The sequence below is a fragment of the Hemibagrus wyckioides genome, linkage group LG09 (genome assembly GCF_019097595.1).
Source record: "Hemibagrus wyckioides isolate EC202008001 linkage group LG09, SWU_Hwy_1.0, whole genome shotgun sequence".
Taxonomy (NCBI): domain Eukaryota; kingdom Metazoa; phylum Chordata; class Actinopteri; order Siluriformes; family Bagridae; genus Hemibagrus; species Hemibagrus wyckioides.
In genome coordinates, this window is record NC_080718.1 from 27871629 (window position 1) to 27881684 (window position 10056).

General features: G+C 36.5%; 1 protein-coding gene and 1 long non-coding RNA gene across 3 annotated transcripts in view; one reads left to right on the forward strand and one right to left on the reverse strand.

Moving 5' to 3' along the window:
- lck (LCK proto-oncogene, Src family tyrosine kinase) overlaps positions 1 to 6363 on the reverse strand; it is a 39127-nt gene extending 32764 nt beyond the window's left edge. Inside the window, exon 1 of one of the 2 annotated variants that reach the window (XM_058398539.1) lies at positions 4978 to 6363. The gene's annotated coding sequence lies outside the window, so the exon portion shown is untranslated. Of the gene's footprint in view, positions 1 to 529; positions 1508 to 4977 lie in introns of those variants that run through there. The other variant, XM_058398540.1, reaches the window with a different exon arrangement.
- Positions 1 to 9328, forward strand: part of LOC131359046 (uncharacterized) — a 32084-nt gene extending 22756 nt beyond the window's left edge. The window contains exon 3 of the long non-coding RNA XR_009205726.1: positions 8901 to 9328. This is a non-coding gene — a long non-coding RNA (uncharacterized LOC131359046). The remainder of the gene's footprint in view (positions 1 to 8900) is intronic.
- The last annotated feature ends 728 nt before the right edge of the window (positions 9329 to 10056 follow it).

A 10056-nucleotide genomic window follows, 5' to 3' on the forward strand; every position in this document is an offset into this window, starting at 1 on the left:
GTAGCCATGTCTCTTGCTTCCTGTATAGTTTTTTTTCCTCATTTTAAATCATGAAAATGAAAAAAATAAATAAATAAAAATAATAATAATTATATATGGGATAAGTCTCAATATCAGCTGATAGTCAAGGCTTTAGAATCGTTATCAGAAAAGAAAATGTTTATTGCTTAAACATGAATAAAAAATCAGGGATGGATATTGATTAAGAAAAATGTCTTTAAGCTGAAGATCTGATTTGTGTGTAGCAGCTCAGTTTTACTTCAGTGCAAATACCGAGGAATGAATACTGAAGTATTAAATCCACACTACTCCTGCCACTCTGAACATGGGTAACCCTGTTTCACTGATTACTCTCAAAAGTGTAGAATTTTTCTACAAAATATTATTGTTATATATATATATATATATATATATATATATATATATATATATATATATAAAAAAAATTCTCATATATTCTCTTTGCGACTCTCTCTCAGAGATCTGAATCTGTGAGAAACTTCTGGGTCGGGTCAAGGAGCAAGCTGACCTCCTCGATTTGGAGTGTATTCAGGGAGCGAGGGTTCACGGGTGAGACTGAAAACACAGCCGGAGTCAGAAGTTTCCACGGAGCTCCAGCGAGAAGCTTCCCTTATCGAGTTCCGTCCCAAAATAAAACGAGTCCTGAGAGAGAGACGCAAGGTTAAATATCTGGCTTTTGTGCGTGTGTGTGCGTGTATGTGCGTGCGTGTGTGTGTGTGCGTGTGTGTGTGTGTTGGTTTTTTAATGAGTTTCGCTACATCCTCTCACTTTCCAGAACTGCTTTATGAGCATTTGAGATCCAAAAGTATCATTACAGCTGCGACAACACAAAAGGGAGGAAGTGAATGCTTATGAATACCAGCGACGCATTCACTGAAATCAGGTTCTGTTGGTTCAGAGCTGTCATTACATTCCTCAGGTTTGTGTTCCCACAGACCTTTCAGTATCTGTTACACCTCTGGTGTTAATTCTTAATAGTCTGAAACCACGATGATACTCACTCTTTCGATTAGGTTTATTATCCACTCTTTGTGTGTTGTTCTGTAGTTGAGGTTTGTGAGCAAATAGACTCGTGTGTGCAGAAGAGATGAGAAAATCTGCTCGAAGCTGCATGGTTAGCCAATGGCTAATCAAAGCAGGACAACATGTAAATTCTTACTGTGCAAATTCAAAACAAATTCCTTTTTAAACTTTTAGTCATCTAATTCCATATAACTATAAATCCCCCAGAGACATATTGAAGCCAAGTGTGTGCTAATCAGCGCTAGAAACTATGCTAGCTAGCTAGTTCTTTGCTCTACATGTTGGTGAAAAATATCTAAAGAAATAATGACCATTAAAAAATGAATAATAATAAGAAGAAGAAAAAGAGGAAGATAAAGAAGTAGGAGAAGAAGCTTAGCATCTAGAGAGCTAACAGCTATGAGCTAACATTTCCATCACCACCTCCCACCTAGTTTTATGCAAACCGAGGATGTATGCTAGCTAGCAACTAGTTTGTAGCAAACTACAGTGTGTTTCGGTTCATTAATAACATATATATATATATATATATATATATATATATATATATATATATATATATATATATATATATATATATATATATATATATATATATATATATATATATATAAATAAATAAATAAATAAATAAATAAATAAATAAATAAATCCAGTCAGGGACTCTGTAATGGTCAATAACTGGAATTTCCTTTTATCAAAATTCTAGTAAATGTCACCAGAATACAAAATCTTTCATGGGTAGATGATTACTGCAAAAAAGATTAGATTAGAGAAAGCTAAGAAAGCATTAGCACCAACACAGTCCACCAAAGTACTGTTACAAACCATTCGGAACACGTTAGCAAGCACTAGACATGAACGTGTTAAAGCAGGAAGGAAGAAAGCTCTCTCTCTACATCTCTCTCGACGTTAATAAGACCTACAATGAAGCGTAAACTTCTCTGTCTTGATGATCTCATAAAACTTACAAAGTGCTTACACTGGAGACTCCTTCCATCGGCGTTACATACAGGAAACTTTACCGTATCACTGATTATACTTTTGTTTATCTGTACACATGAATTATTACTAGCAACCACAACGTACAGTATTAGAACTAGTGCATTAGTAAAAAGGTGTGACTGTCAGAGCTGCTGTTATAGGAAACTAATCCACCAATCAGAAGTTTTAATACTTTCTGAACCCAGGCAGATGCTTATTCTCTGAAACGTGGTCTCTGCTACGTGAAGACCGATCGCTCGACGCTTAACGTTTGATCCCGAGGATATGATTTAACGTGTTTGAGGAAATCCTTCAACCGGCCTGTCTGAATCAGAGCTCGGCTTTTACTGTAACACAAAAATGGAAATAAAGCAGAGACGGCTGTGGGCGTCGATTAGGTGGAACGGGATGTGATTAAAAGAGCAAGGTGTTTCCCGAAAACATGAAAAGAAGCGTGTGCATTTTCCAAAACCCACTACATGAGTTTCATTTTGTATTCAACCGGAATCGATGATATACATTGTAAAGCGTCGTGGTAGACAGGCGATCGGCTGAAATGTGACTTTTTTGAAAATTTTTGGTCAAATTTCTTCTTTTTTGAAGTCAATAAACGTGAGAACAGAGATGAGGGCTTTACGTAATGTAAAAAAATCTCCATCTGCACATCTTGGGAGGAAACAACACATCCTGTTTTTATGGACACACCTGAATAGATGATCTCAAAGACGGAAATAAAATTAAAACTCTTTTATTGTTGAATTGAGGTTTCTTTTTTTTTCTTCATGCTTCTTACTTTACAGCCGCAGTTAGTTTAATCGGTTGATTCGTCAGCTCTGAGCCAATCACATCACAGTGCACAACAAAAAAATTGGTCTTGTGCATGTATTCATTTTTTCATCCATGATTTATATATGAGATTTACAGAAAAAGAATAATGTACAGTGTACTCGTAGATGGCGCGTTAAAGAATTTCGACTGCTAGCACAGAGCCGTGACGTGGTTAAAGGGAATCGAGGATGTGTAAAGAATGACCTACATCTCAGATATGGGAAACCAGTGATCGGTTGCCAGATGTTTGACAAGATAGTTTGACATTTAAAAAACACACTTGACCTTCTTTTATATATATATATATATATATATATATATACAAACCATACATGGAACGAATCTGGGATTATATTCATGTGAGGTTTAAGTGGACGTGTTTCTGTGGTTATGTTACATTCGCAGTGCCTTGTTTCTTTCTTTAATTGACCTAATTCTATATTTAACTCTAAATTTAAGCGAAAATTCAATATTGCAGCATTTATTTACTTACTTTACTTACTTACTTTTTATTTACTTTATTTACTTAGATAGAAATAAACGCTACTCCATGCTACTTCATTTACTTTACAGTGCACCTGCTATTAAGGACCTATTTTTTGATTTAAGTTGTATTTTCTTGTTAGATCTCATCTGCCTCATGTGTCTCACTGATTTTCTAATTCAGACAAACTTATTTCCTAATTCCTAATTCCTAATTTATATATATATATATATATATAGGAATATATTTGTTCTTTGCTTTTCACCTCCCAGTAGATTTTAAAATTTATAATAATTGTAGAAATTGTCATCATATAAATCCTTTGGTTTTACTGACCAGACTGAAATGAAATGAAAATGAAATGAAACAGCCTTTATTTGTCACATATACGTTACAGCACAGTGAAATTCTTTCTTCGCATATCCCATCCTTGGAGGTTGGGGTCAGAGCGCAGGGTCAGCCATGATACGGCGCCCCTGTGGTTTGTTGGTCCATGTGTGACCTAATTATGCCACAAAAAACAGCAACTTCCTGTTCACTGACTCACAGCATTAGAAGCCTAAGACATTGCTTAGACATATACGATGCCAAATATACTGAATAATGTATAATATATAATATAAATTGCTTTATATTTACTCAAAGGTACTCGTCGTGGCCAGATGAGGAAAACTAATTCAGGTTTAAAAACGTTGATTAGTTCCCATAGTAACCAGGCCCTAATGAATACCGGCAAGGAAAGAGAAATTTGTCATTATAATACACACATACGATGTGTACTACTATGCAGGTTTTATTGAATCTTTGCTATTTCTGATGTTTGCAGTAACAATGATGATGTGCTGTTCAAAAAAGAAGCTGTTTATATATATATATTTGTTTATTTATTTTTATTTATTTATTTATTTTTCTCATAACTGTAACCGCCTGTTGGCCTGAGCGATCTCTGTTTATGTCTTATGAGTTTGGGTGTGGCATTTCAAACAATATTTCAGCATCCTCAGATCAGAGTATCCTCTCACACAGCTTTAACACATAATACTGAAAAAAAAAAAACAGTACTAAACTAGAGGTTTAAGGTTTTAACTCAAGATATACCTTAAACTTTAGAGTAATCAAACATCATTTAAATACTTATTTAATACTTAAATACTTATTTAAATAATTCCCATAAATCTTTCGTTAGCCAGTAGTGTACATTTAATAGTATGGTTACATAATCTGTACATTCGGGATGTTTTTTTTTCTCTCTGTAATATTAGCTTAAGCTTATTGTGATGCAGCTGTAAATTCATCAGCCTTAAGGTTCAAGAAAACATAGATTAAGCAATATTGTTTTGTTTTTTTTAATGGCTACTTCAATTCTGTTTTTAACAGTCGTCTTCTCACTTTAGCTCTCCATGTTATTCAGGTGTGTAAAACATACTCTATTATATACTACATAATGTGTATAGAGTTGAAGATATGACTGTAAGAAAGCTGCATGGCTGAGACAGAAACTAGTTTATGCTACACAATCCACCATTTTTCTTCTCATCCAAATGATATAACACGATAGACTCAGATTCGGATCATTAATCAGATCACATTTTCTCATCAACACGTGAACTTTTTTTTATCTTCTTTTATCTTCTTACCTTTTACAGCTGAGTTTCCAGTCGAAGGCCTCTGATTTCATTGAAGGCACCGACGGCGTAACACGCTCATATCCACCACGATTCTTAGGATAAAAATGCTAAAAAGATGTCCTAAACTGGCACTATACAAGGGCGTGCGTCGTCAGAGACAGCTCTTTATGAGTGAGGTCGCATCACATACTCGCTAACACACACACACACACACACACACCACAGGCGAAAAGGCAGCAATGTGAAGAGCTTCCTGTCGTTGTGCTGTATCTCACAGGTGCCGTCCACGAGAACACACACACATACAGCTGTGCCCTGAAAGACGTTAGCTAACTTTTAGAAAAAAGCAGGTTAGGATTCCATTTCTGGGGTCAGGTGTGTGTGTGTGTGTGTGTGTGTGTGTGTGTGTGAGCAAAAACACAGATTGTGTGTTTGAGCTCTATCAAGCTTTCAGTAAACCACAAGAAGGCTGTTTTATCCGTCAGTGGAAATAAAGGTGCTTAAATTGGGGAGTCAGAAATGTTCCAGTATGGAGTTTATCCTACTTTTATACATTCTGTGTGTGTGTGTGTGTGTGTGTGTGTGTGTGTGTTTATAGAATCACTGGTGTTGAAGTGACGCCTCATTTAAACACGGTAACACACAGACACCTGTTATTTGTGTTTATTTTCACACACTCATTAAGTAAGCTGCTCACGGATTATCACGATAGCCTCAGGTTCTTGTTCTGACTGGAGAGGAACCTGATGTGGTCTTCTGCAGTTGTACTTCATCCACCTCTAGGTTTGATGTGTTTTGTGTTCTGAGATGCCTTTCTGCTCCGCATGGCTGTAAATACTGATTATTTGAGTTATATATAGCTACACCCTTCCTGTCAGCTCAGACCAGTCTGATCGTTCTCCTCTCATCTCTCTCATCAGTGAGGTGTTCGTTGATGTTTTTTGTTTTTCACACCATTTTCTATGAACTCTAGAAATATTTGTGTGTGAAAAGCAAAGCAGGAGATCAGCAGGGTTCTGCGATGCTCCGGCCGGCCCACCGGCACCCGTGCCAGGTCACAGGGGTCAGACTTTTTCTTTATTCTGATGTTTGATGTGAACAATATCTGAAGATCATGGCTTGTATCTGCATGATTTTATGCATCATGCTGCTGCTGACATGTGATGTAGGGGTTGGAGTAGGAAAAAAAATTATATACCATGCCAATCCATTACAAACAGTCTCTCTCTCTCTCTCTCTCTCTCTCTCTGTCTCACTCTCTTTCTGTCCCTCTCTCACTGTCTCTCTTCCTCTCACCCTCTCTCTGTCTCTCTCTCTCCCCCACTCTCTCTCTTCCTCTCACCCTCTCTGTCTCTCTCTCTCTCCCCCACTCGCTCTCTTCCTCTCACCCTCTCTCTCTCTCTCGCTCTCTCTCTCCCCCACTCTCTCTCTTCCTCTCACCCTCTTTCTCTGTCTCTCTCTCTCTTTCTTTCTCTCTCTCTCTCTCTCTCTCTCTCTCTCTCTCTCTCTCTCTCAGTCTCTATTTCTGTCTGTCTCTCTCCCTCTCCTCTACCTCTATGTCTCTATGTCTCTATGTCTCTATGTCTCTCTCTCTCTCTCTCTCTCTCTCTCTCTCTCTCGTCTCACACTCTCTCTCACACTCTGCAGATGTTGCATGCACCTTGCAGGAAGTCGGCTAGCTCATTTGCAGGAAATTAGCGACATGCTACAGCATTTCATGCTCTAACCTGATCCCCTGTTTGAAAGTAAATGCACTCATGATTGTTTCACTGTGGTTTAATAAACCTGCATTTTTGTGGTGCTCACTGAGCTGAAAATGGGTGTGTGTTTGAACTGCACTCTTTATTCCAGATCTCAACAATAGCGGCAGATTGGTTTATTGATTTAAAAGGCATGGTGATGTAGAGAGAGACGTCAGACACACACACACACACACACACACACACACACACTTGCATGTTTACTTCCATAATCCATGTTTTTTTACAGATCCTGAGATTAAGGCGTGAATCTAATTAGGAACACATTCACGGTGAAATGCAGCCGACCGTCATGGCAGTTTAGTGTCCTGAATGCTCACGATTGACAGGAGAGTTATTAACCAAATTAGCAACAGTGAATTAAAAGTAATTACCCGACTCAGTTGTCTGTGATTGAGCTACAACAACAATTACAATCAAGCAGCAAGTTGGAATTCCAGGTTGGAATTTTGGGAATTTTCTCTAAAAATCTTCTCTAATTTTCTCTTCAGTTTAATTCACACTTTTTTTTAAAGATTAGGTAAATGTACTCTGTAGTATGCTAGTTTTTGCTAACGTTAGTTAACATTACACAAACTGAACACTAACAAGCCACGACAAAACCGAGCGTCCCTTCGGGATGAATAAAGTATCTATCTATCTATCTATCTATCTATCTATCTATCTATCTATCTATCTATCTATCTATCTATCTATCTATCTATCTATCTATCTATCTATCTATCTACGTGTTCTCTATCTAGTAGAAGTTTTGCAAATTTCAAATTTCTAATTATTTTAGTTTTAGGATGTGGAACAAATTTTATTTCTACCTTAAATATTTAGAGGATACGAGTTATGTAACTTTAGCTCGAGAAACATTTGCCGTATTTCATGAACCGGATTATTAGCAATATTAGCTATTCACAATGCTAACGTGATACAAAAGGACAGAAGTGCAGTGGATTCATTGAAATAAAGCAGGAAAATAATAAACCTGTGTGTTGTTTATTCAGTGGCAGTGTTTTAAAGACTTGTTCATGATCTTCATGAGTTATTTTTGTCAGGGACAGAGGTCAGGGCTATTTTTATGTTTCACACACAAGTTTCTGTATCTGCCCTAACCAAGATTTATCGTCGAGATATAACGTAATCTGTGTAACATCGTGTCCTGGGTGTTTTCAGGTGGCCTGACCACAAGGCCTTATCAGCTTTATTTGTTTATTTCTTAGCTTTATTTATATCAAAACATTTGCTCACATAAAGGTGTGATTATCGATCTAAATATAACATCTGGTCAAAGTGATTCATTTGTTTGGAATGATTTTTTTATTATTTATACACATGTTTTGGGGACAAAGTTAGGGAGGCCAGATTAAGATGGTTTGGACATGTCCAGAGGAGGGAGAGTGAGTATATTGGTAGGAGAATGTTGGACATGGAGCTGCCAGGCAGGAGGAAAAGAGGAAGGCCAAAGAGGAGAGATATGGATGTAATAAATGAGGATGTGAAGCTAGTGGGTGTAAGTGTTGAGGATGCAGAAGATAGGGATAGGTGGAGAGAGACGATTCACTGTGGAGACCCCTGAAGGGAAAAGCCCAAAGAAGAAAAAGAAGAAGATTTATACACACGATTCATTTATTTATATTATAAATATAAATAAATTATAGATATAAATATAATTTATTAAATATTATTTATTATCTTTTATTTTTGTATTTTTGATTATAAATATAATTATAAATATAAATATATTATAGATATAAACATAATTTATTAAATATTATTTATTATCTTTTATTTTTGTAGTTTTGATTATAAATATAAATATATTATAGATATAAATATAATTTATTAAATATTATTTATTATCTTTTATTTTTGTAGTTTTGATTTTCTTACACAGTTCACATTCACATTATTTTTATGGAATTGCTTTATTCATATATAATTTATGATTTTCCCTTTTATGGTGTTTTTTTATCATGTTTATTTGATGTTTGAACATTTACTTCACAAATGATTTTTAAACTAAATTTGCTTATTTTCAGGTGAGATTCATAAACTAATCTTATTTACTTTGACATGGGATTCATTTGTATTCACTTGTGATTTTTATGATTCATTTATTTCATGTGATGTTTTTTATTTTCTGATATTCTGCTATTTACATAATTCACATTATTTTCACAGATTCCTTTTAACACATGCCAGACGCCATGGTTACGCTGACTTCGGCTCAAGACTGCGATTCCCATCAGCCACTGCACCTGCCTGGACCATGTCATGTGACTGCACCTGAATCACCTTTTTTTGGGTTAACAAAAAGGGAGAGCTTGTATTTTAGTCTTGTCTTCCGCAGAACACGTTTTCTAGCGTTTTGTCTTTTGTTGTTGGTCCGCATGCTTCATGTTTTGTTTAACTTAATCTGCACTTGCGCCGGCTTCCTCCACGAATCCCTGACATGTGATTTTATTCTTCAGATGTGTTTTTTCACATGAATATTTTTTTTACACGATCACACACTGATTCCATTGATCCGATTTCAGGGCATGGTATGACCACATTCCCTCCATAAGTATTGGAAAGGCAAGGCCGATTCTTTTTCAGTGCTGTACACTGCAGACATTTGGGCCCAGGATCAAAAGATGTATATGAGAGGGTAGATCAGAAATTATCAGACTTCTTCTATATGTATTAAAGAACTTAGAACATGACATCAATTTTTAGGAGAGCAAAAGTATTCGCAAAACTGTTCGCATTCATCTTTTGTGATGCTTTTCAAGTTTTGTAGCGCAGCTGCTTTCAGTTGTTCAGAATTTAATGGGGTTTCTCCCTTCAGTCTTTTCTTCTCTTGGATTCTGGCCAGTCTAAGTCCTTCCTCTCTTTACCCCCGAAAAGTTTTTTCTTGTGTTGGCGGTGCATGGGGAAGTTCCTTCTGACTGTATTTCAAAACTGTCAAACAGAATGTTTCTGTAGACTTCTGAAGTCATCCAGCCATCATTAGGTAAAGTTTACTGAGAAGGTCCCAGATGCAGCCATGCAATCTCAATCCATGACACTACCACCACCATGCTTCACTGATGAGCTTGTATGTTTAAGATCATAAACATGTCCTTTCTTCCACACATCACTTTGGTAGAAGTTGATGTAGGTTCCAGAACTGTTGTGGATCATCCTTGTGCTTCTTGTACTACTTCTTGTCTATTGCTGTTGAGTGGATCATCTTGTGGTGTGTCCTCTATATTTCTGCTCTGTTCATTGATGATGTCACTGACTTCCTTTTGGGTTTTTCTTCTGTCATCATCTTCTGTTGCTGTTGTTTCCGGTTCAGAACTGTCTGTTGTCC